The sequence below is a fragment of the Apteryx rowi genome, unplaced genomic scaffold (assembly GCF_003343035.1).
Source record: "Apteryx rowi isolate R43461 unplaced genomic scaffold, aptRow1 scaffold_543, whole genome shotgun sequence".
NCBI lineage: Eukaryota > Metazoa > Chordata > Aves > Apterygiformes > Apterygidae > Apteryx > Apteryx rowi.
The window spans coordinates 195,747-222,420 of NW_020450809.1; positions in this window are offsets into that span (position 1 = coordinate 195,747).

Here is a 26,674-nt window from a genome sequence, read left to right on the forward strand (position 1 = left end):
CATACATATATGTATATATGTATATAAACAGACTACATTAACAAAATAAAAATGAGGTGGTAATTCTTTCACATTTAGGAAAGGCTAACTCTTATGGTTAGCTCCTGCTGTTCTTCACTCAGGAGTATGCTACTTTCCCCTTACGTTTTGTACTTTTTATATTACATGGCTGTCTGCAAAGATCACACTTTACCATAAATCACTGGAACCAGGATTCAGACCTTCAGACACTGGACAGGACTTGAAAAAAGACTCATCAGCACATCTGCGATCCAAGGGAGAAAAATGAAACTGATTTGGATAAGATTTATCTTAATCTGCTAATAGTGGAAAGGAATTTGGAACATAGTGAAAATAATGGTAGTGCCCCAAATATTGCAATGAAAGTCAGTTTCTCTTTAACCCAAACCAAGCATAGATGGTATGTGGAACTGCTGGTGGGAATTTTCATTCTCTCCTTCTATCCCTTAATAATAGTATCAAGTCTCTTATTTTTAACATGCTTATTAAGTCTTTTAATAATATAATCCATGTTTAAAATTATGGGATAGTTATAACTCACCTGAGAGGGCTAATGGATATAAAGGATTTCATCCTTAGGCAGTAGCTCGTGTGTGATATGTCCATCTGTCATGGTGATTGATCAGGATGTCCTTACCACCAAGACAACCTATGGATCATTCCAGGTAACACTAAATGCAGCTAATAAAGCAAAACCTGCTCTTGTTGAAGTATGTGCAGTGCACTTGCTGGGACTGGGGTGCAGCAGATTGCATGTACACCACAGGCCAAACTGTGCCTCTCTTGTGCTGAGGTTAGGACTATGCTCCTCATTGGGATAAAAAGAGTTTCTTTGATTGATTAACCTTCATAAGCTTATCTTTGTTCTCTCCTAATAAGGAATCAAGCATGAAGAAAATTTTATTCAAAAGAAATATTCTGCAGAAGTAGTGAAGATAGAGTAAGAGAAAACTCATAACTGGGTTACTGAATCACTGGGTGGTGGGCCATATCACAGCAGAAGAGAAAATCAAAGGAAGACAAATCACCGCTTCTAAGTAGCAACTGTTACGCTAAAAAACAGCATCCATATTGACACAACAGAAAATCCTAGCCTCTGCCACCTGAAACTGTCTTTTTCTTTTATTCCTTTTTTTATTTTTTAAGGATTTACAGATATTCAGGAGGGGAAAAATTACATTGTTGAGTAATGTTATCTTACCATACTGATATTTAAGTCATCATCCTGAATTATCTATAACAGGACAAAACATATACTTAGTATAAACTGAGTGGAAGTTCAGAAAGCTGAGACAACCTAAGCAATGGGGAGGGCCATCTGATTTAATATGAGTGGTATTTGGAGATTGTCCAAGAACCTGAGGCAATGGCTGAGACTTATTCTTAGGAGTAGTACTGCTGTCRTTTGACCTCTCATGTGTCTTAATGAAATCAAACCTAATGTAACAGTTTTCCTTAAAGCAGTATTAATTGCAGGCTTAAAGTCATGACTTGTAAATTCCCTGGAGAGAGATTTTCATAAACTCAGAATTTAAGGCAGACAAGACCATGATAATATTTTAATTTGACCTGCATAGCACAGGTCATAGAATATCACTTCATGAAGCCTGTATTAAGGCCACAACTTCTGGTCAACACAAAGTTTATGTATTTAAACATCAAAACTTGATTAGAAAACATCAGGTCATGCAAGCAAATCTTTAAGAGGTTACATTTATTAAAATATGCACCTTATCTCCAGCTTGCATTTTTTTTCTTCGAGTTTCTGGTTCCTGCCATTTATTATGCTTTTTCTCCATTAAAGGTTCACTAAGGAAAGAAATCTTCTCCTCATGTCGATGCCTTTAGACATTCTAGACAGGCAGTGCTGACAACCTGGTATTTTTCACTCAAAAGACCCTGTTTTCCTTACTTCTCTCTTCCAAAAGTTACCCATTTTCCATAGCATGTCTGATTAAGGCTCAAAAGTTTAGGGAAAGTTCAGGCTTTTCTGAAAAAGAGCCTAAAAGAATGAGTGATGTTTCATTGTATGAAAGGTCTGGCTTCTTGCTTCACAGTGTAGGAGGTTATCACTGGAGGAGAAGAGAGTTTGAGGAACAGAAGAGAGAGGTTCATTGTTGAGATGAGTCATTAATATCTTAGAAAATCAGATTCTCTCCCTTCCTGTTCCGGAATGTCACTTAATTGTTTTCATATGTGCTGCTAAATGTATTGTCCTCATTTTCTGAAGCTATGGGGTCCAAATGCAGAAATGCTCAACACTTCCAAATGCAACCCAAGACAATGGGAGGTGTAATTTGAACATATAATGTTGTATGTAAACACCAACATCCTAAGAACAGGATGTCCAGGACACTGGACAACTTGAAGCACTATATACCTTTGAAGCTTCATTCATGTCTTTAAATGGGTATAGTACCATACACTTCCAATTTTACAGGGCTGTTGTGAAAATAAATAAACTTTGTTAAGTGCTCATGCACTGCTGTGTTGAGTTACACAGAAGTGCCTATCAGAACATCAATTCCACTTTGAGTATAGGGTTTGAATAGTATGCAATAATTAGACTGCAATGCCACAATATGGAAAAAGCAAAATGTTCAAGTGCTTCTGAAGTAGGTACTGAATAGCCTGTGCACTGAATCAGGCAATTTTGAGGGAAAGAAAATAACATGTAACTGTCCAATTCAAACCATATCAGAATAAGTCTGCAGATGGGAACTGAACTAAAGTAGCCCAGAGGAATCTTCATATCAGTGTTTCCCAGAAACTGCTTTAGAGAAAGGGCTAGTTCTGTGAGTTCTCTAGTTTTAATGTTAGGCAGTTTTACAGATGAAAATATTTCTTCTGACTGTTTTCTGAAACTTTCCAGTTCCGCAATGTTCTTTTGAAGTCTGGACACCAGAACCAGACAAAATATTACAGAAATCTGGCCTTCCTAAATCTATGCTATTATTCCTCTATATATGAGAAATGAAATGATATCCAAAACTGGTTTAATTTCCAAGTTCTGTGGTTCATCATAAACACACTTGTGCTCTGATATTCAGAGCATTTTAATTCTTTTTATTCATCGATCATTCCTACAGTGAGAAAAGCAAGTCAAACCACCAACAAAAAAACAAACACAGCATTAAATAAGTCTGCTAAGTGAAGAACTTAATTAATAGACTCTCTAAAAGAAGCTTTTTATTAGTAATGTCTATTGTTTTTGGAATACAGTAGATTGATTTCTCAGTTCATGTTGAAGAAGCACTGAAAGAATTTTAAGTATGTGAGAGCGCTTCAGGCTTTCTTTTTTGTTGTTTTTTTTGTTAAATGAGACATTTCAGAAGCTATAGAGTAACTTTTGGCTGGAAAGTTGGGAAGCTGGTGAGAGAAAGAGGCTTTGCTGAAGTAATAAAATATAACCTCTTCCTAGTATCCCTAAAGAGTCCAGAATGACTTCCTTTCTTCATATCTGCACAAAGCAATATCTTATCCATTTCTTTGCAGATGATACTGTAGTTAAGTAGTCCTTCTCTTATGCTGCAGACAGCATGTTAAATATCATATCTTCTTTTTCTCTGTATTAGTACCCCAGAACCTTCCATTTCCCATAAAACATGATTTTTTCTCAAACAAACTTCACTTTCTGGTTTCTTCAGAGATTACCTTAGTAGTAGATGAAAGAGGTGGCCACCATCTGCTGGGAGACATGGACATGAGTTTACAAACCTGAGAAAGTAATTATTCACCAAAGAAAAGTTTTGGCAACAGTGATGAGTCTCAAAGTATTTTATTGAAGAGGTAAGAAGTTAAGGAAAGACTCTTTCCTTTTCTAGCCTCCCTACCACTCCTCTTCCAATCTCTTTGGTCCTTTACCCAATCTTACCATATTTTCTCTTAAAATTCTTATTTTCACTTGACTCTTCCCTCCCAAAAGCCCCGTACTCATCTCATTTTTCCCCATTCTCAGTTTTGTTCATAAAACTTCCCTTCTATTTTTTTCCAAGTGCCTTATTCGTCTGTAAGACAACAGACCTGCCCTGCTTGTGTGTTTTTTCGCCCTTTCTATGAATATGTCTCCTTCAGAATTTGCCTTTGAATTTGTGCCAGTCTTCGAAGTAAGCAAAAGAAGCGAGGAGCTGCAGCCCCCTCCCAGGACTGCAGTATCTGATCCCATCCGAACCCATCCTGTCCATGGACCTGTAGAATTTCCAGGGAAGGAGTTCAGATACAGAAGGAGCTGGGGCAGCAGCAGGGGCAGGTTGGAACAAAAGGTTCCTGCCTAGCACATGATATACACTCCTCTGCTGGGAGATCCTGCACTGTGCTTTCTATTTAGCCACTGAGTGAGACAGCTAAATGTTAAGAGAGATTTTGCTAGCAGGACAGTGATGGACTGCAAAGTGCTATTGGGTCAAGCAGCTTCAGGCTTTTCTCTAGCTCTCCAGACACAGGCCCCTTCTTCCCTCCAAGTCAGCCCAAATTTGCAAGGGAGCGTCATTGTCCCATTCCAAACTGAAAGTGGCTCGAGATGCCTCTCTTCTCAGTTGTTCTATACTTAACACCCAGTATAGAAGGTTTTTGATGTAGAAAGGCCTATATGGACCTAGGCATGTACATTTTCTTGATCATTCTAGAAAATAAAGCTGTTTCAATAAGGAGATAATTTTGTGTATCGAAGTAAGGAGTGGAGAAGACCTCATGAGTTAGCACTACTAGCGTATATATTAGTTTATAAAATATATTTCTCATATTTTCAGTATGAAAGCAGATAGGATTTTAAAACCAATTAACGAAAGAATATGTTGTCCTGTGCTTACAACAGATGCATTTTTTTTCCCAACACTGTGTGAGTCTAACTTGTTAAAATTTCAGGACTCCTGAAAGTTGACATTGTTCACTTTCTTGCTGTTTATGTTAAAAACAAACAAGAAATTCCAGCAATACATAATTATCTAGGCCATTTCCCATTGTCAGTAAAACATGACTAGCTGAATGATAACCCTTCTCAGGTACTCCACAGAGGAAAAAAATTTGTAGTGCTTATTTTGTAAAGAAACCCTGCAATATCAATCTTTGTTTCCTAGATTTCCTAGGGCTTGGCCTAAAAGCTATTTAAGTCAACAGAATTCTTATCACCGACTTAATAAGATTCAGTCAAGCTCTAGTGAACACAGATATACAACAGTAAATAAAATACATGTGATCACCTGCATTTGGCAATGAACTCAGAAAGTGAAAGAAAAAAGAACACTCTGTAAACAGCAAGTTTGTAGTCAATAACATACTGTTGTACTTTAACTCCAATGGTTTGTTTTTCATCTGAGGTATCTTTTAACAAAAAAAATAGCTTTTTTTGTCTAAAAAGAATATTTGTCTTGCTTCTCAGCTTTTAAGATTTTTTTTATTCCATTCTGCTCACTGAGAGCATACATTTGATGAAACGCTATACTAACTTACCTTCATGATAAGACTTTGTTGCCAGAGGCAAAGAAAAAAAGATTGCAAGAATGTCTGTACAAGCAACTAGTCTACACAAGACTTCAGAAACCTCTAGATCAATTTTTCAACAGTTGTTAAGGCCTCCATGGTTCAAAAGACATGTAGGATATTTGGATATTTCTTCTGTTCTGACATTTTTTTTAAAACTTGCACATTTTTTCATACCTTCACTATATCTGAATATTGCTATTCTCCTCAGGATGGTGATAAAATCATAAGAAAGAGATGCAAAAAAACTTTATTCAGTCATGCTTATTTTACTGCAGGCCTACAGGATGCTCTTGAGTGATGTATCTAGACTAGATTTAAATTATTCAAGAAACAGAGCTAATTGTCAACCCAAAAATTTTCTTTATATCACATCATCCTCAGTTATGTCCCAACAGACTACCCTAAACAATTCTTTTTCATCTTTGATTCTTATGCTCTTCAATACTCCTAAATGATTGTTATAGTGCTTCCTAAATGTTCTTAGACAAAGTAAGAATGTGAGATGTGTTCAGAATTTTATCTCCCATCATGGGAATACAGAAATAAATCATTAATAACATAGCTAAAGGGCTTTGTTTCTTTCCATGAATTTTATCTATCAGTATTATTTTAATCATGGACTGAGCAACAAATCGATAGACTGTGAAGTTCACATTTTCCCCTGCACTCTTTTTTTTCTGGGAAAGTTCAGTGGGGACTTAATAACAGCCTTCCAATAGCTATGAGGAGTTTATAGAGAAGACAGAGCCAGGCCCTTTATAGTGGTGCATGGCAGGAGGAGACAACAATAAGCTGAAACAAGAGAGGTTCTACCTGGATATCCCAAAAAAACTTTCTCCCCGTGAGCACAGTCAAGTAGTGGGGCAGGTTGTCCAGAGAGGTTGTGCCATCTCCATCCATGGAAGTTTTCAGGACTTGTCTGGATAAAGCCCTGAGCAGCCTGGCCTGATCTCAGCCAACCCTGCTGTGAGCAAGAGGTTGGACTGGAAACCAGCTGAGGGCCCTTCCAGCCTGAGTTTCCTTGTGCTCCAACATGAAGCAATGAGGAAGTAACCAAGTCGGGAGGGGACAAAGGAAAACAGGAAAATAAATCACATATTTTTGTTTCCCAAAAGTTGCTGTATTTTGTTTTGGCTTTCTACCATACATCTGATGAATTTAAAAAGTAAAGAAAGAGCAAACAGATATGAGAATAAGTTTTCATTCCTCAATAATATCAACATTGTCTTACAGAAGCTGAATAACAGATTAACATTCGGTATTGGAGGACAGGGGAATGTTTTAGGCTGTTTCTCCTGCTTAATAGATTTAAGGAAGATTTCTTGGAAGGTCTCTCTCAGAAAGTCACTTACTGAAACAGTAAAATGCAGGTAACACAGGCATCTAGATCGCTCAATGGAGCACTGGACTGACTTAGCCTTGCCTATTGTCAAAGCCCATTTTATAAGTTCCAATGACCAACTATTAGGAATTAGCTCTAAGTCACCATTATGCATGAATTTACTATTCTAAAATATGCAGCATACATTCCTGGTTATGGGTTATGCATTTTAATCTAGTCTGTGCTTCATCAGCTATTTAAACAATACTAATCACTACAGGAAAAAATTAAGGAATGGCACTTTTATTCTGAAAAGGAACGGTTTTATTCCCTTCCAGATATGTTCCACTGAAATCAATGGTAAATTTTTAATTCCAGTGATAAACATGATAGAGAAGATCCATAACACCTGTAAAAACATAGAGATCTGTCTTATACAAAGGTCTACCGTTTTCCAACAGTATCTTGATAAAATTAAGGACAAATTATAAAATATACAACCATAGTGATTTAATTTTTATAACGAGTTATTAGTCTAAAAAATCACTACAAAAATAGCTTTCTGTAGTGTCATGCTTTTGCTTTCATAAAGATTTCCATATATTCTTAGTTTATCTGCTCAAACAAATTCTGTATGATTATAAAGGCCAAGCTGTTTCCTCTCTCTTATTCTGCTTTCAGCTATACACACAAGAACCAGATTATCTTGGACTCTGCCACCTGGCTACATGCTTCAAACTGAGATATTACTTCTGCTCATACATAAGCAAGGACAGAATCTTCCAGTCTGAGCTTGGAGTCACAGACAAGAAATACTAAAAACTGATATTTTCACCAGCTAAATATGTCTTGGAATGTACCTAGGCAGTACACTTGTGTATTTTTAGAAGGAAAAAGATGCTTTTTCTGCATACATCTGCATGCATATAAAGTTCAACAAAGTACCTCTTCTGAGAACTCCTGGTTTGCTGGTTTCCAAAAGGCCTTGCCTGTCAAACATATTAACTGATCTTACAGAAGAAAAATATACAGGATAGTACATCTGTCATTACACCACATACCTCCTTAGCTCACTAATAAACTGAGAGTCAGACTGAGAAACAGTCACAGTGATTGATGGCTCACTTTAAAGCAGTGTGCTGCTAATCAGCTTGCCATGGCACCAAAAGAGTGAATGCCAGGAATGTGCAAGAATTTCTACCAGTGCCATACACAGTCCTGTGCACGAAAATACTTCTTTAGGGGGCTGATCCTGCAAGGTGCTGGGGAAACAGCTCTGGAGTGCCTATTTTCTGCAATTTGTGTTCCCTCAGTTGGGAATTAAATGCACTAAGTCCTCAGAAGGCAAGCACCTACTCACTGATGTTGCAGCTTAAGAGCTAATGAGTGCGTTAAATGTATTGTTTCTGGACATTTTATGGATTTAAAGATAAATGCTTTTAACTTGGAACTGATGCCATATGATTACCTCTGAGGAGAAGAATAGACACTGTGATTATTTCAAACAGATCACAACATGAATTCACTGGGGGAAAAATGTTGATGTGTTTCTCCAATCCTAAACTAAAAATATATTGCTAAAAAGAGTTGTAAAAAATTATGCTGGCTTCAGTCGGGAATCTTTCATGTTTCTAACTCTCATGCAAAGATTTGTATGCTTTGATGGAGTCATTATCCACTATGAAGGATCTGTGTAGAGGCTACAATGTTTGCTTCACTTAGCATTTCAGTTTGGACTTGAAATATAAATACGTTAAAGGCCAAGGCTCTCTCCACTAAGCCCCTCTTAGTCCTCTTGACAGTGTCATAAACTTATACAAAAGGTCTAATTTATTAACAGTTTATGATTTGCTGCCATAAATACCAATGGGTGTGCTGCAAAAATGTTTGATTCCTGAACTGCAATTTAATAACCAAGTTATAAAAGCTGTTATAGAACATGACCTACCAGCTACACATACATAAATATTTAATCAGGAGTCAAGATTTCCTTACACTTGCTCTCAACAGAAGAGCTTCTTAAAGGAACAGAAATGGAGATTTTCAATGTGTGTGTTATAAAATACCTCTTAAGTGCATTTCTGGTAGAGAATGGAATATTTTTTGTTTTAAAAGGATTTGTATATTTACAGATACATACTATTATATATAATATATTTGTATTATACACAAACATAAAACAATATTGTAAATAAATTTAAACCATTCAGGTTTAAACCATAAGTTAATTATCTCATTAAAAATAAATATAGTAAAGTAACTATAAGTACATCAACAAAGACTTTTGTTGCATTTCCTTAAGGGAAAGTCAGTGTGATCCAAGAGATAGTGCATTGTCTCATGTTATCCAAACCCTGCTGTTAAGCAATACAAATGCTCTGTTTCAAGGCTCCTCAGGGACGTGGAGCTATAAAACTGGAACAGTTTTTATACTGTCATGGACTGTAAAAGAGGAATCATCTCTCTAATTTACTTGCACTAAATGAGAATTGAAAATTTATAAGGAAAGAAAAAAACTGGAACCTCGGTAAAATATATATTGAATGGAAAAATACAGTCTTTGTCACAGAAATAGTCTCTAATTTTGTTTAAAAAAAGTTTGTTTTTTGTTCTCAACTGAAGTGCTATACCAACCTCAGGACACTCCAGGCAGTAAGAACTAGCTTTGGTCTTTCAACACCCTTTTCTTTTTATTATGGAATGTGAGTTAGAGTAGTCAGGTAGTATAAACAAGCTCTAAATCTCATTAATCTCTCTGCCCTTTCTGTTCCCAGTTGTGCAGTCTCCAGTATGGCAATCATATTTTGCACTTAGGCAGCCACCATTTACTCAGAAAGAAGAATGCTGACTAATTTTAAGAACATACACTGAAACAGTAGCAAGCACAATGTTGCCTTTACCTTCTGGTACCTATAAATTACTATCCTTAGAGTTATGCTTCTATTCCTTTTTCCACACACAACGAGGAAGAAGCAAAACAGTGTGTTTTTATCACTGAGTATAGTACAGTAACTTTCCTGTTTCTAGAGATCAAGTATATTTTCAATTTCTTTCATAGGCTAAATTGGAGATGGGACAAATCGAACCTCCCACGCAGCTGTTTCAAATTTCGGCAAGGGGCTGTTGAGCTGATGCAACCCCACAGCTATAACTGGAAGGGATCTGAACTTCTCTTCCCTGCTTTGAACATGACAGCAATCGTGTGAGAAGAATCGCTCTAACAGGATTTCGGACCAATCTGGCAGCCACCTTGCAAGAAACACTAATCTCAAGAGATTTCCCACCATTTATGGCCAAGAAACAGTGGGAAATGTTTACAAGATTCCAGCTAACACCTGGGAGTCTAAATCTGAACCCTGGCCTGACCAGGAGCACTGCTCCCTTGGCCAGTTTCCCATTGCATTGGTACATGTGCATCCCATGACTGTTTCATGGCATCAAGAAGATAAAAGAGCAAAGTACAGAAGAAATGTATAAATTCCATGAAGGTTAAATAACACATATTAGCTATCTTTGGTTCTTCAGAATAAGTTTATGAAGTTATAATGGAAAAGGGCTATTGCATAAATTAATAACAGTATTTACAGCAATATTGAAAGAAAATGAGCAAAAACTATCACATAGTTTGTCTGAAAATAGTTTTTGGCTTTAATGTACTTTTAGTAAGTGTGACTTAATAATAAATTGCTTCTTAATTCATTTCAAATAAAGTAATGTTATTGATTCATGTTGTCTGTAATGTGCAGTGATGTGCAGTCAAAGAAATAACATACATTGTTGGAAAATAACTTATCATGAATTATTGGATAGAGGTATGCAACTAAGAATCATAATTACAATCTGGCTCAATTCCACAAAAGTAGAGAAAAATAAGAGGAAAATTATTCCTAAGAAAGAGCTTTCATTCTCTGGGCTGATATTTCCTAGGTAGCTGCCACAGGATTTCCCCAATCGTTCTTGCCATATGTACAGATCTTCAGCCTGTCAGGACTTAGGTACAGGCTTGCTCCTTTGTAACCCATCAGCTTATTCTGTTCGACTTGCTGAACAGTGTCGGATGGGTGAAAGGTTTTATCTTACTTTGAAGAGGCAATAACAAAGAAAAACACCCACCAACATGCAAAGGGCAGTCTGAATATTGTGTGTCCTAATTTGAGCCTGTGCGTTTTTCAAGACAGTTGTGGCAAATCAAGCCTGAATGCTGTTCAAGAGACTTCCAATCTAGGTGTGATACAGAACCTGCGAGGAATGTTTATTCCCAATTAGTAGGCCAACATAAAAGTTATTTTTTCTCAGGAAGAGGATGTTTGAGTGGGATGGGGTAGAAAATGGAACTAGGGATATCCTAAAATTAAAAGATTGTCAGGAGAAAAATTTGGATTGTTTTTCTGCACTTTATAAGAAGTGAATGTACAGACCCAGCCTGCTCAGAGTGCAGGCAGCACTCTGCAATAGCAACAATGCAACTGCAGTCAGCTACACCCTGTCAGTTTGCCTGGGACACCAGTCAGCTACCACATCATTCACAGCTACCACATCATTTTTCTCCTGCAGCAGGCAATTAGAAAAATTCAGTACCAGTATTGTCATACCTACACAGACAGAGCTCTCTGGCTCTAGATTGAGATGCTTCACATGCATAAATTAACTTTCAATATGTAAAATTAGGTCTATTAAATTAGTTGTACTGAGACACTGGTAGAGGTTTGGATAGCTAATAGTTCATCTAGAATTAGATCATCCCATCCTTCTTCAACTCTCCTTGCTCTGCAGTTAATACCACAGTTACAAACATGAAACGCATCTCATCTGCTGAGGATTAACACATGACAGTCTTGTAACAAGCAAAGCAGCAGCTAAACTGTGAGGAGAATACTTACTTAAACAGCTATCATCTCTTTGGTAATAACAAAAGAGAGCACAGAAGAATAAAAATAACTGTGTTTGTCTTTCTTATAATTACTTTTTTTTTTTTCTATCTTGCTGTAGTGTAAGCCTACCTGAGTTCACCTCACTATATAAATTTCTTTGGGAAAAAAATGTGAAACATGCAAGATAACCCTTCATCAAGAAAATGCTATAATTTGGAACATAAGTATGGTGTAACCAAACAGCGATGCTGAAGTAATTTAACCCACCTTACCCTGCTGGAGCTAGAACCTTTCAGCTGTAAATTCAGCAGCTACTGTAATATGTATGTGCTATTAAAATTAAATACATATGCTCTAAGCCATACTAACAAAATGAATCAACAAGCGTAAGCACCCCTGAATTTTAGAAAAATGTTGTGCTAGCATCCATTCCAAGCCAGCTATCTAAAAAACATAAAGCAGCCAAAAGCAGTTGCTTCTCTTAGTGTATGCAAATATAAAAGTTGTTGTTTTCCCCTGGGCTTCTGCATATTACTTGAGGCTCACAATTGCTCCAACATGCATATCCAATCTAAAATGTGTCAGTTATCTCAATATAAACAAAACAGACCAAATAAACTGAGAGAGTTTTCCATTCTCCAGTTCTAGCCCTGCCTTTACCTCTCTACACCTATACTGATCTTTTTTTCCCAAGGAATGTGTTAACGGAATCATTGTCTGCTACATGCCATATCCAGCAAAGTATTTAAAACACCTAATATGCAACCTGCAGGGATATGTTCTCCTCATTTCTGGATGATGTGCCTCAGCTCCTTTCCCTGGACCAGGTCCCAGGACACAGGCAAGGTAGGCACAAGTCTTTTCCTAACTCAGAGTCATGACAAATGTTTCCACAGTGCTCACAATCCCATCGCCTCTGCTGAACTGAGGTCTGTAAATTAGTACTGTATAGAGTACAGGGGAACATACAGGAACTCTTTCAGTGGCTGGATCTCACCATTAATGAAAGGACTCATCTTTTTCTTTCAAAATACACCATTACAAAGGAAGCAGGGAGGAGGGGAAGACAAGCCCTTTCATATCCAAAAACAAGGGAGCTCAATTCAGTTTCTTTTGCTGCCTGAGAAGACCAGCATCTCCCCTATTCCTTCTCCCTGCCTGCTGAATAGAGCCTGATATCCTATGGTATATTGTACTTAAGCAGTATTTGACACCTCTGCTGGTACTGTGCAGAATAATGTCCAAAAGTCATTAGCTTACAGGTAGACAATAACTACAGCTTGATATTTACAGAACCACCTGAAACTGGGCTTTGGAAACTATACTTAGAAAAAATCCTATGTTTTACATTAAACAGTCATTGCATAAAAGATATGAATATTCCTGAAAACAGAGATGGCACCCAGATTCCTCTTTCCCTAGATGAAGGCTTTATCTTGAGAAAAGGGCTCTAGTTTTGTCCCCTGTGCACTGTCAAAACAGAGGTGTTTATGCACATGTGTATGCAGGAAACCTTGTGGTTGAATCTTGGGCAATATTAAGTAAGAGCCAATAGGATCTAGAGAGCTTGGGCAATTCCAGCATTAGGTGACAGCTGAGCAGAGACTTTCAGAAAGGCAAGCTTGGTCTGAAGCACCTAAAGGTTGCCTGCATCCTTTTTCAGATTTTTGTCATAGTTTTTGTCAAGCAAACTCATATAGGGTTTGCTGCAGCATTTATTTGAGGACAAATCCTGGGAGAAACCTTTAGTTCTTCAGTAAGTTCTAACCTTTTCTTGTGTAAGCAAGTGCCTTGTTCTTAAACATGTGTTTCTATGCATACACTCCTACTGCAGAGTATTAATGTCAACAAAAGGTTAATAAAAAATAAGGTTTCCAGGCCTTTTTTCATGCTCTTCTGCTCCCACCTGATTTGTTTCATTACTGAAGCTGATGGTTCTCAATAGCACTTACAGCAGCAGCAGCAGCAGAGTTTAACTCTCACTTCTTATTGAAAAAGCCAAATCAAGGGCTGAGTAATGTCTGTTACTTATCCGTTCTTTTTAAAATAAAAAGTGAAAGTTAAAAGCTGACAGGGTCATGGGTAAGTGTTATTGAAAGTCACAGCCAGCAAGCAGCTTGCAGCTGGGAGAAAAAAAAAAAAAATCTTTCCCTTCCTTTTCTGTAGTCAGTCATGGCATTGCTATTCTTAAGTGTTTTTTCTTTTCTTCCCATGTCCTTTAACCAGCATGGATGGTCTGTCATGAAATAAAGTTCACCTCTCCTGTTTTAGATAAAAGGTAGCATGATCCAAGGTTTGTTCTTAGACCAAAGAATTCTGGTATCTGGGTTCGAAACTTCAGACTTCTACTGAATCACTGTCTCACTCCTTTTTTTATCCCCCCCTTTAATTTCCATGTTTTAGAAAAGGAAATAATGCACAGCAATTTCATGGTAAAGTTATTTGAGATCTATAATGAAAATGGCTTAAATATAAATTCTTCAAGGCAGACTAGTATTACAGTCCATAGGGAAGCTATAAGACAAGCTGCGTGGAACATTCAGGAGTTCAGAGATAATTAAAAAAATTATACCCTCCTTTATAATAAAGAAAATCTGCCAAATATAAAACCTGAAAGAACAATTTAGAGACAGATGCCTTCCCTCACACTATACTGTTAATGGGTTGCTAATGCACCTAAACATGACACAAGATATACATATAGCAAGTTACTGATGATTGTTTTCAGAGAGGAAATAAATAAATTGGAGAGTTCATAAAAAAGAGAGAGAGAGATCTAAATACAAAGAAAAAGATATGGACATTTCCCTTTTAGCAAATCGAATGTTTTAGCAAAGTAAAGTGCAAATGATTTACTGTGACAGTAGGTATGTTTTCAACTATTACATAAAAAAATTATCTGATCTTGATTTTTAGTTAATCTCACAAAGTCATCAATGAATAATCTCCCAATGGACTGAGCATTCCATGAGATCCTAAATTTTAGACAGGTACAGGATTTTGACAAAATAGTACTGCATTGGTAAATATTGGTTCAGATACTCTGATGCTCTGTATGGAATTACAAATTTGAACAAAACCTTATCCAGGAAAAATTTTAAGTCCAGAATGGAATTTATGGTCAAAAGGAAAATGGCCTCCAAATATTCAACTGGTAACAATGAAACCTTACCAGTCAATTAAGATACTCATGTGAGATAAGTAAGACCAAGTCTCAGGAAAAAAAGGACGTGAACATGGCTTCCTTCATTCCAGGTGGCTGACCTGGCCAAATAGAGATATGGTAATAGAAGAATCATACTCTCAAATCTGGTTTTGTTGAAGACATGCTAAAAATCTTGTTTTCATTGTGGAGTACAACAGGACATTACCTTTTTTGAAATCTAATAAATTTGCAGACGATCAAAAAACCACTTCCTATCCACCTCCACTAAATTTATGCACTGCTAATTAGACCATTGTTAAAAAGAGAGTTTGTCTTTATTCATTTATTTTTTCACAGATTGAACCTGACAATATTGGAATATGTAAACTGCCTCTTACTGGCACAATATGAAAATGGAATGTTGATATTTTATTTACAATTATTTACAGATCTTCAGTTTCGTGTGTTTAGCATACTTCTCTTTGATTGTAAAGTACAGCCTCCTAAAAAAGAACCATCCTTCACAACCTTCTGCTTAACAAGGGTACAAAGCATAATGTCGCACTTTGTTACTCTCCCTGCAGCTAGGACTACCATAAAGCTACTCGCTCTTTCTTAAGATTCATTAGAGTGTCAGCCTTTATCCTCAGCTGTTCCACTTTTTCATTTACATCACAAAATGAAATATTTACACAAGCGATATTATTACTCACGTTACAATTTAATTAATGTTGAATTAACAAGTAATTTTATTAACAAGCCTTGAATCAACATGTTTGTTGTGCCCTAGTGGAAATCCTCTAGAATTGATTAAAGCAGGCCTGTTGCTAAGGATTAAGTGGGTGATTTATTGACAAGAATGTCACCTTTATGTATAGGCAGGGATGTTTTTCTCAGCTGGAGTTTTCTGGTGTGTCTCACCTCTCTTTCCCCCATTACCGCTCTGCCCATTTCCCCCATTCTCAATTTAAAAAAAAAGGGGGGAGGGGGGCTGATCTGGGGTAACTGTAGGAAGGAGAACTGTGTCTACCTGCAGGCTCACATGGTTTCTTGGCCTGATGGAAACAATAAACAAACTAAAACCTACAATATATCAAAAAAGTCTGTTTCTGATTTTTTTTAGATTCTCATTTCCATGATACGCCGCTCAAAAGCCAGAGGTACAAGTAGGAAGTTTATTCATCCAGAAAACTTGACATGGAATGAATTGATGCCATCTGGCTTTATTCAGCTAATACCCATTGCATTGTTTTATACAGCTCCGGTGGCCCACTGTTCCTGAAAGATACACTTTAATGGTATGTGTTGGTACACTACTTAATACACAGCACTGGTGATTCATCAAAATGCACATCAGTCAAGAAGAAGTCTGTGATAATGGCATAGAGGAATATAATTATAAGCTCCTCTGAATCACAGCACTGGGTATCTTATATGTAATTTTTTTTGTAATAATCAATTTGACTGCATTTTGCACTGGGCAAACTAATTTCCCATAGGCTGTGTTTCAAGACACTATCCAATATAATCTGTACAAAAAGAAAACAGATATGAAGGTCATTTTAAGCAGAGTAGGGAGAACTTACAAAAATCTGCCAGATGAGCAAGCTGGCTTCTCCCTTTAATGTATAAAAGTAAGCTTCCTCAGCTGGTAAGGATACCTTACCTAAATTTTAAAATTTGCCTGTAGTCAGGTACGAAGCAAACATCTTTGCACATGAAAAATCTATTTTCACATTCTCTCCCCATTCAAAAAAAAAAAAAAAATCCTGCTCCACTCAAAACACTGAAAATATTTATAGACAGAATTTAAAACAGTGTCCTCCCTCCACCCATTTCTCAGACAGTTTTACGTGAAATACATTTTTCATGCCTACTCTTAAAGAAGAGCACAGAATGGAAATGGCCACTGACTCTAACTCAATTTCCTAAATACTATGGTTTATACAAATTTCTAATGATCACTGCAGTTTTCGAGCTGACAAAAAATGTAAACAGCTGTGGACTTCTCATATTACAATCAAGGTGAATGTTATTGTTGCTGTTTAATAAGAACATGATCAGACTCATCATGCGAGGCACCAATCCATTTGCAACAACCAGATCTATACAGCAGGAATCAGCAGATGCCTTTGGTCTCCACAGAGAGCGTCACACCTTAAAATGAGATTTTTATTTCAGCTATATGAGTGTAAATGAGATCGAGCAATACTGTCAGTGTCATAAAACTCTCTGCAGAATAATCCTGGTCCCACTCTGCAGTGCAGTCTGGTACCAAGATTACATTTTTGGAGAACTTTTTTATTCACCTTCTTTAAAATAGGTGATAAGCAGATTCTTCTGTATTTGATTTCTGAAATCCAGAGATCATTCAGAGGGGCACTAGACAGCATCTAGAAATAATATTAACGCTGAGGCCTTCAATCAAGAGCTGCTCATGAACATAACACCGGAGCAGTGATAAAATATGACAGCAGGGAAGAAGGACTCCAAATGCTTTCACGCTGCCCGTCTTTACTGTTATGCTTTGGAAACAAGACTACAACAGTTTTTTTCCTCAGAGAATATTTAAAGCACTCAGTCAGGAAAATCAGATGGACAAGCAGACTCTCACTCCAGGGAGCTGTAACAATGAATTACTTCTGAAATCTTTTGACAGATAGAAAAATGTAGGCTTGTACAGTGTTTTAGACCACTGAGTCCTCTACACGGCTCATTTCTGTGGTGAAGGGTGTGAAGTGTTTGACCCTTACTGCTTGTAAATCCAAACTATGCAGCAATGGCAGTAATGACCACCAACTGATCATCTGAGTTAATTGTCCTTTTTCCACAACACCACCACTTGCAATAACTCAGCCTTCAAAGGATGTATCTAGGACTTTAGCAAACACTCTACCCTCAAGGCAGACTGTCCTTGGTAATGAGTCTAGTCAATGCAGGGCTCGGGTTTTGTGAGTTTTATTAGGGCCATTTATTATTCAGTACACTTGAAAAGGGAAAAGAAGAAGAGGAAAAGGAAAGGGAAAAGGAAAGGGAAAAGGAAAGGGAAAGAAGAGGAAACGTTTCTTCTGATTGTCTCAAAACTCACAGACTAAATGTCAGCTTCTACAAATGTGGCTTCTGATCTATGACCTAAAAGGAGTCAACAGTTATGATATTCAGACAAAAACAATATAAAAAGCCCTAGTCTTCATTCTCCTGGGGCTTCTAATATATGTGTACCTTGTTCTCAGTGTTTCTGTTCACATCATAAGGGATTTTGGTCTTTCTGGAAATCAGGACTGAGGTTTTATTTACTTAAGCTGTTTTGCGAAATAGATTGTTAGTACTTTGTGCAAAGTGCAGGGGGAAAAAATGCCAGGAAAAAGAATTAATACCATGATGATAGACTATTATTTATTTATTTCTGAACATCTCAAGAAAGCATGTTTAAAATACTTTCAAATATGAAAGCACGGGGCTGTCTGATAACTTGCAAAGGAACAGCAAGTTGTATCACAGCTTCCTTACTCCCTTGGATTTCAGGACACATTTATTTATTTACCTCACAGTTTTGGCCTACACTGCAGCAAAATTGCATACAGAATGTCAGGGAGACTTTATTACACAGTTTTCTTCATTGAACTGACAGTCCCAGCCCCAGAGTGACTTCTGCTGGGCATGACAGGGCCTTGACTACATACTGCCATCAGCACATCTTACATGTACAGGGTTGATCAAACTGTGGTCACAGAGAAACAAGGAAGAATTCAGCTGAGGGAGGAAGAGGATGGGAGTGATCTCAAAAGTGTAGGGTCATCCCATTTTATTTTAAATACAGTGTCCCTAATATGAGTTTTAATGGGCATATCTCAGTAAAAGAGCTGGTATTTACATTTCTAGCCTTTTCTGTGAGGTGCGTTTCTATTGTCATCAGCTTAAAAACAGCTGATAATCTTATGGCTCTGCAAAAAGAGCTGGGATAGTGGAACAGAAGGCAACATACCCATGGTCATCATGTAAACTAATGCATCAACACCTTCTTTGCTTCCTAACTAGCTACTTGAAGTAATCAAGCTCTTTCTGAACAATCACAACAAATGACTACAGGCACCTAAAATATTAGAGTCTTCAGTTGTGGATAAGCAGCAGTCAGCATCATTATTGTCCTTAAACTACATGACTCAAAGGCATATTCCATTCCTAATCTATAATTTGAGCGAAACACAAAGGAAAATGGAGAAATCCTTGACTGCAAAAGCTGGTGCTCTAGGATAACATGAGTTTTATGCAGGGCACCAAAATAGTTCATTACTTTTGAAGCTTTCCACAGAACAGGCTATATTTGATCTTTTTCTCTATAGTTACATGTGCTTCTGTCTGAAAAATATTTTCCATGTGTCTCCTGGAGGAAAGACTTTCCTCAGATCTTGACATGCAACTAGAACTAAAGAGGCTTGAAAATTTGCCTGTTACAAGTCCCTTCATAATTTGTAGCCAATACTGCCATTCGAAATATGAAAAAAGTTCTTTGGGTTTTTTTTAAATATTGATAGACACTTTAGCAAAGATGAGCAAATATGCTACAATTACTGAGCTAATACACTACAGTCTTATTCTGCTAATTAAAATTGGAATAATGCAATAGCTAAATTAAGGTCTCAATTAAAATTGAATCAATATACCAATAGATTCAATAATTAAATCACCAAATTAATACAACAAGTAATCAGATCAAATTAAAAGACTGACACAACAATGAATTTTTATGTGTTGGGCTTTTTTGGGGAGGTTTTAAGGAGAACTTACCTCCTCAGTGGCTATCGGATCTCTTTTTTCCCCCAGGAACTGAAAAAAAGATTGGTGGGGGTGATTTGTAGGATTTTTGCCAGAAAATGAGCTCAACATCTTGGCTGAGGTAATAGCTGTAAGAAAAACAATCTTTTATAAAACAATCTTTTATGAGATACCTAACAACCAAATCAACACATTTTCTCCATCCATGCATTGTTAAGGGCAATTACTTCAGTGCTTTCAGCATTTTAAAAATATCCTTGACTTTTTAATGTTGAGGAATTGGAGAATTAATATGAGCTCGTAATTCACTCTAATCGCTGTTGACAAAACACTAGCTGTTTTTACATTTATCAGAATTCTGCTCATAATTAAACAATTATCCTAGTCTTACTCAAATTTATGCTTAAATTCTTCACGATTAAGCACCTTAGTTCTCCAAATGTTGCATCTTTTGTTAATTCCATGCAAGCGTTCCCAGGAGTCCCAGTTTGTGCTAGAAAAACAGTTGTTTAGTTTTCTAATTCAGAGACATTGTTTATTTCAAAGCACTTCCTCTTCAAGTAGTTATTTTCTTCAGTTAAACCATGAGATGAGAAACCCTGCTGCTCTCGCTGCCTGAAGGTCAAAGGGTTGTGTGGGAGAGAATTTACCATGGAAGAAACAATCCAGCTTTACCTGGGTGACAGCAATTATGCAGAACGACAAAAGGAGAAGTTAAGTTACAAGATGAGAACTCTAATACATTCTCCCCAGGGTCTGCCACTCATTCAGCCATGAGAAAAACAATGATAGACTTCATTTTAGCAGTTATGTCTCTATAATGCTGAGATAGTGAAACCTATCATACAAACAGCATACTTTGTTGTTTTACTTCCCAGGTGTCCGCTCTTCAGGTAGCCTCCTCTTAAGTTGTCATTCCTTAGACGAAAACAAAGAACAGAAGCAGCCCAATTAATTTTTAATTTAAGAGTCCACATGAATATAATAGTGAAGTCATAACGTTCTCCAAAAGGCCAAATCTGGGCATGCCTTTAATATGCAGTGAGACAAAAATGTGAGAAAATGTATGGAACTAAATTCACAGTATATTAATATCCAAATTAAGAAACAGGACAGTCCCTGGGGAGAGGATTGTGGAGGGCATCAACTCTGCAAGCACCACAATAGCAGAGGTGCTGTGGGGGGCTGATTTCAGATTGGCACTCGAGGAGGAAATACTTAAGAGTTGCTTACTTGCACACTTTCCCCACAGTCCTGCTCAGTATAACTGAAAAGCAGACTTCAAATGAAAAGTAAATGTACCTTTACCTCTTCTGTGCTATGTATGAAGGATATTCGAAGGTGGAATTTATTTATTTTCTTTGTTGGTTGTTCAAATTATTTTTTCTCGCACTCAGGCAATTTTAGTCATTTAAAATGCAGGGGGGTTTTGTCATTTATCCAAAGGCACCTCCCTGAGAGTGTATTTTAAACACTCTACAAATATTGGTTAATATACATGTAAGGCTATTAACAATCATTGTCATTATTTCCCAGACTGAGAAACTGAGGCTCAGAAAGATCAAGAAAGAAATTTCAAGGACTCAGGAAAGAAACTGAAGCCTTCTGTTGCCTAATCTTCTCTCTAAACAACAACAGCAAAACCCCAATCTTTCTCTGAAGATCACATTACACAGTTACTCATACAATTACTTTATCCCTTTATTAACAATTACTGACAGAAGCACTAAAGACTAAGACTAAAGGCAATGGGAAAACTAAGAAATGATTTCCAGTCATTCATGTGGCAGTTAAACATTGGTGTCTTTTTTAATGCAATAATTAAGTAACAGTTTCTATTATCATATAAACACAAATATGCAAATATGGATACAAGCTCCTTGTTTACAGCATATATTTAAATTATTCGTTATATATAAAAGGCGTCTATAAAACACACCTCTGTCATAAGCATTTTCCCTTAGTAAAAGATTAAAAAATACTACATCGTGGATAACGTTAACGCTTTAAAACAATTTAGATTGCCTTTCTTTAAGTAAAAGGGGGTTTTGGCTCTAAAGACACAGTTTCTAAATGCAGTAATGTGTTAATTAGTATTTTAGTATCAGAATTATTTCAAGGTGCTAACACTCTAAACTAAACAATTTTATTACTGCTTCACTGTTTTTATAGTTTTTAAATTATATGGGTAAAATATTTATATTAATTGTATGGATAAAACTTAAAGTGTACTACAAATCCTATATTTTGTTCCAAATTTCTATATTTTGGGGTCTTCTAGTGAATACTATTGAAGTGTTTGTTTGACTTATCAGTTGTGAAATTATCAGGTATGTTTTTTCTAAAAGATGTTTTCTCTGTCCTATTATAAATGGAAATTTAAATACAGCCCAGTGGCATAACTGTGTGGCCTAATCTGGGGTCTGATCAAAAGACAGTGAAGACTTCAGTTGACTTCCTTTAAGCTTAGAAGGAAGCTCCTGGAAAGGCAAATGCTTTTTGTAACTGTGCTGTATTAAAGAAACCCTCACAAAACATCTTATGTCTTGGTTAAATTTCTGTCATTCCATTTACCTTTGTTTTCTTATATTTTAACATTGTGCACACTTTATAAAGCTGAGAAATATTTTTATTTCATTATTCTTATTTTTCCTGGTTCCACTAACTATTTTAAGAAAATGGAATAATGTATTTTATATGGCTTTACTTCTTTTCTCCAATTTCCCTCTCTCTTTCTCTCCATAAGTGTTTAAATATAGCTTTTCATGCTCCCATTCTCAAATAGAAGCTTTTCCTAATGACATTTGCACCTGTGTCATGAGCCATTAGAGAAATCCTGACCACAAACATCAATAATCTGAAAGACAAGCAGAAAACACCTGAACTAAAGCCATATTCTTAGTTTTCATTAGATACTTATGTTTAGACCTTCCAGCGAATGTTTCAGAGAGAATGAAAAAAGGTTTTCTCGATGTTTTGCAATACATGTTGTATTTAAGAAACACATTTATGCACGTGTTATGTTATACTCGTGGATATCATACCCATGATATATTAAAGCACAGTAGTCACCAAAAACTCTAGGGGTTTTACTAGCATCTGGCAGTAGCATTATAATATTATTCATCTCCTGACAACAAGTGGCATCCTCAGGTCCAAGCCTACCAGATGGAGCAAGATACAGTTAGGATCGAACAGTTTGCCGTTACTGCTACGGTATGGTCTTAGTAGCCATTGGATTGAAAAACAGTTAAAGGGAATTCACCATTACCTAGTTAATTTGGGAGCCTCCAGGAGTGGGATAAGTGAGCTGGGACTCAAACTGTGACGCTAAGATGTTTAAAATACATGTGAGGGTCTTAACCATGTGAACAGTAGAAGCACACCTGGAACCCACATGGTTCTGGTAAATGCGACAACACTATGAAGTTATTGGGATTTTCCTATAACATCTGCACTGCATTACTAATCTTTTTCCCACTTTACCCTCTGAGCAGTTTAAAACAATGGGTCATTTCTTTGACAGATGTAAACTGATGCTCACCATTGATTTAATGAACACAGAGCAAAGCAGGGAAACTAAACAGAAATACACCAAGAATCTGGTGTATCCACATTTTTTTAGATCATTTTTTCCGTAGAAATGGTCTCCCCATTCCACTCTCGGGAAAGAATTGTAGAATTTTCTTCTAAGTTATTCTGTTCTGCTGTGAAAAATGCTTAAATATCTTAAATCTAGTCCCTCAAGATTTCCCATACCTGGGAGAAAACCTTTGTCCTTTGGAAAAATAGATTTTTCAGCTGCAGCTTTCTCAAAGGTCCAAATTTACAGGGAAATTTACACCATGAACTGTATGGATCCAATATCAGATGCCCATCTCTCTATTGTCCCTACACAGGTATTAGAGTAGACTTCTCCAGAGGGCAAATTGTAGTTCCTGAACTGAATTGCTGTTCTGAAGCATCCTCTGGAGGACATACAAGCAAACAAACATTTTTTTTCACCCTGTGATTTTCCTTTTTATAATGTTTGGAAACAAGGGGAAATACTCTCTTAACTAAGACACTTAAGTTAGATATCTAAAGAGCAATGCAGCTGGAATACCCCATATTGTTTCTGCATCTGGAAGATCCCAGAATATTGCACATTACATTCGGGAGATATAAAAAGTTGGTATTTAGGAAAACAATTTCAGGGGKTTTTTTTAAGTACTATTAATTTTTTTTTTTTCTTCTTGCCCAGCTTGGACTCATAATTGAATGAGAAAGGTTAGAAGTCAAAATCCGTGACTTGGAAAAGGAGAGGAAGAATATATTAACCTGAAGATAATAGTATAAATTGTTCTTGTTTTACATATATATTTTTTAAGTTAACATTCTCCACTTTCCTTTTCCTTGAAGGCACATTTATATAATTATTGTTTGTAATAAAGATATGCACGGCAAGTATTTTCAGTGATATATTGAATAGGAGAAAACCATCTTTGCAAGGATATTTGCTTTCCCTGAAACAGCTACGACTGTGTAAATATTTAACTATAATTATGCTAAAGCACCATTCTTTTATGCCACAGTCACTCACAAAATACAATCCTATAAATGCCTTTACTGAGATTTGTTACATGCTGGCTTTTGGTCTTATGGGAACAAATCTCTCTCACTGCTATTGATCTGTTCTTTAAATTATTCTCCCATGAGGCTTTCAGCTAAGAGCATCTTTTCCTTGAATCTCTTTGTATTATTAATTGGCTTATGTTTGTTTAAACAAAATCACACCAGTGCCTTAGGCTGCAGCCGTCGACTCATTGCATTCAAAACCAGACACACACTGTACTCTAGCAGCCTTCACTTCTGTCCTCTACTGGACTCATCTCTTTGGGGATGAAATCTGTCACAAGCCAAAAAAAAAAGGCATATAAAATTGCTTTTGGACTGGGTTGCTAGGGGCATAGCTAGGATTTGCATAATGCTGTTAGAGGCCTAAAGATGAAAGGAAGGCTAGATTGTGTCATTTATCTTTAAGTTCTGGCTAGCGGGTAGTGAGGAGACGCTGCCCCAGGAGAAGCGCTGGAGAGCCTGTGCCTTGGGCAGGCCAGATCTTCCTGCCTGCATTGCTCCCCTGTGCGTAGGACACTGTGCGTTTGCACTCACCACTCCGATGGCACTGCGGGCTTTCTGCGCTTCGCAGCTCTGGCTCCCCTAGGTGAAGTGGGGTAGTCAGGGCTGAGAACTCGGCTTTTCTGGGAACTTTGTTCATCAATGGATGCAGAGGCGAACAGTTCCCAAGCTCCCCACACTGAAAGGAGCCCAGGATTCGCTATTGTGTGCTGCCCTTGCCCAGCTTTACAAAGACGAAAAGGTTCTTACTTTCCCCTCTATCCCTCCTTGCCTGAGCAAAGAGGGTTCAGAGCCAGAACCCAAAATAAGATGGACAGTATGGGTGGTGAAAGCAATAGAGAAAAGCATTTCTTGTCATTCAGTTTTATCCTTATGCACTTTGATCCCAGATTATTTTTAAATAGCATAGAGTGAGGCATATGCAAGGATTTTCAACTTTATCCTGTTCTTTTAACCATTTCCTGTCAATTGCCATCTGCTAAAGCACTTTTCTTCTTCCATGGCATAAATACAAGAGGAAGGAAGCGAAGTTATGGTCATATTCTATTATATTTCAGTCTAATTCAGTATGAAACCAAGCCTTACAGGGCCAGACTCTTTCCAGTGGTGCCCAGTGAGAGGATGAGAGGCAGAGGAACAAACTGAAACACAGGAAGCTCCGTCTGAACATAAGGAAAAAATTTTTTACTGTGAGGGTGACTGAGCACTGGAACAGGTTGCCCAGAGAGGTTGTGGAGTCTCCATCCTTGGAGATATTCGGAAGTCATCGCTGTACAGAGTCCTGGGTAGCCTGCTCCAGGTGACCCTGTTTGAGCAAGGGGGTTGGACTGGGTGATCTCCAGAGGTCCCTTCCAACCTCAGCTGCTCTGTGATTCTGTGACCTGGCATACACTTCTGGAAGAAAAAAGTACTATTTGCTGTAGGCAAGGAGAAATTATCCCTTCCCAAAGGCAGAGCTAATGATCTGTGTCATCTGAACCAATAATGTTTGTGGCAAAGGCTCCCGATCCTCATCTGGTATGAACATCTAGCTATAACTCCATTAAGCCCAAGATTAAGAATGCCAAAGTTACCCACTCTTATATGAACTAACCACTAATGTTTAGCATAGAAATATTCATCCTGAATAAAGAGTTAGACATATGCAAAAGAATGAGGGATGCTGAGCTCCTGGATTAGGGGAAGAGACATTATTGGGCTGTGTGAGTGCCGCAGTGTATTTTCCCACCTTGAGGTTTACACAGTCATCACCACCATAACGTCATCAGTCATTAAATGAGTGGTGAATAAGGTGAATGCGAAACTTACTCATCAAATTCCACAGTGCTGGAACTGAACAGCCCTCAGTTAAACTAGCAGTTTGGCCTAAAACAGATGAAAGAAGGTACCTTCTCGTTCTGCCAGTGGTGAACTTCTGGAATTTTTTCCACTGCAGGCTGTGGAAGGAGTTCATATCAGCAGGATCAAACCAGATCAGACAGACTCCCCAACAACAAATAGAGAGACACTAAAGAAAATAACAGAAAGTGTCCTTTACAGTCCCTAATCCACCAGTTATGGGTGCCGGGGGAGGAAGGGAAGAGTGCACCACAGAGATCCGCCAGACTCATATGCTCTCCCCAGACAGAGTCTCCTACTGCTATGGTTGGGCACACAGTACTGAGCTGAACAGATCACTGCCAGTAGGGCATTTCTTATGTCCTTATACCCTTAGGTTATGCCTATGGGCAGCAACTAGTACTTAATATTGCCCTTGTTTTCATGCCTAAAAAGCCAAATAGGGCCTACTGGAGTTACATACTACACAAGTGCAAAATTCAGACAAGTCCTGTAAACCAAGGAGTTTACAATCTAAATCCTGGAACACTGGCCATAATCCAAACTATTCAGAGGAAATATTAAAACTTTGGAGTGTCTGGAGATGAACTGGAATTGCTGGCA